The sequence below is a fragment of the Aplysia californica genome, unplaced genomic scaffold (assembly GCF_000002075.1).
Source record: "Aplysia californica isolate F4 #8 unplaced genomic scaffold, AplCal3.0 scaffold00425, whole genome shotgun sequence".
NCBI lineage: Eukaryota > Metazoa > Mollusca > Gastropoda > Aplysiida > Aplysiidae > Aplysia > Aplysia californica.
The window spans coordinates 521,111-522,468 of record NW_004797695.1 but is presented as its reverse complement, the minus strand read 5'-3'; the positions used below and the strand labels follow the sequence as shown (position 1 = coordinate 522,468).

Genomic DNA, 1,358 nt, shown 5'->3' with positions numbered 1-1,358 from the left:
AACCCCCCCCCCCAACAAAAAAACCCACACAACCCACACACGACGAAAACAGACAAGAACCAGCTATCTTAATTAAAGGGGCAGCAGACCGCTAATCACGACACAAATCTGATGAGAAACGCACGCGAAATGCAAACTATGCCAAACTGTATGTTTAACGACTCTTTCAACACTGTAAGGTTATTTTTTATGGAGTCGCACTTCCGAATTTAATGTCTAATCCGATTGGACCGAGTCAAATGGGAGGAGAGCCTTAAAAGCCCTCCAAGACAACCCAACTTCAGAACACTCCATTTGCGGATTCGAACCATGGCAGATCACTTCGAAATCCAGCATGATACCAACTGAGCTAACGGTGCGTTCAAAACAGGCATGCAAGTAACAGGAACAATATTATAACACCAATAACGACCATGCTGACTACAACAACAACAGTGTTTACTTGGTTGTGTCTTTGGGCATTCCTCTTTAATAATATAGCTCAAAATCAAGCTGCAGCATTGCGGGGACTAGCAATATTGAGCTTTTGTGTATAAAAGTGTTGTTTTTATTCTTCATTTCAGTATAGCAGGATTTTACATAGTGGTATCCAGCATTAGCATGTTTACTGCCTGTAGAAGTGGGATATTTAAAGTAACATTAATGTATTTCTGAGTGTATTTATCTTCGTACCGATGTATGAACGCAACTGTAAACCAAATCTCCCCATCGGAATCAGTAAATGTAGAAATTCAATTATCTTTCCTGTATTTGTAAACCAAGTGAGGCACCCAAAAAATAAAAAGAAGAAGTAGAAGAAGAAGAAGAAAAAGGAGGAGGAGGAGGAGGAGGAGGAGGAGGAAAGAGTTGGGGGCAGAGAACAGGGGAAGGGGTGGCAAAGGAAGGGGGACGGGGAGAAAGGGGGAACGGGGAGGGACGAGGCGGGCAGGAGAACAAGGACAAGGGTAAGGAAGGGGGGAAAGGGTGAAGGAAAAGATTGAGATTGTTTCTAGTTTGTTGTAAAATGTTTATTGCTCTTTTATGCGTTTTGTTTTCGTAGGTGCGATTATTAATTATATCGTCAAACGGTACTGGATTTGGAAGGTAAAGTGCGTGATTGGTTCCCAACTGAACACGTGACAGAATTGGTTCCCAACAGAACATGTGACAGAAAGAAAGGAGGAGAAGACCAACGGTCGAGATATGTTGTCTGCCCCATGGGGCTTCCTAACATACTATACTCAAAGTGTGTTTTCGGGGAGGGGTAGGGCCTTTGTTACCTTTGATTTATTTTAGCTTAATCTGAGTAAGTACGTGTGTGTGTGTATGTGTGTGTGTGTGTGTGTGTGTGTGTGTGTGTGTGTGGTGTGTGTGTGTGT

The 1,358-nt window shown here is 42.8% G+C and overlaps 1 protein-coding gene across 1 annotated transcript in view; it reads right to left on the bottom strand.

Moving 5' to 3' along the window:
- Positions 1-1,358, bottom strand: part of LOC101854887 (carbohydrate sulfotransferase 15) — a gene marked incomplete in the record, with an annotated part of 86,637 nt that overhangs the window by 19,979 nt on the left and 65,300 nt on the right.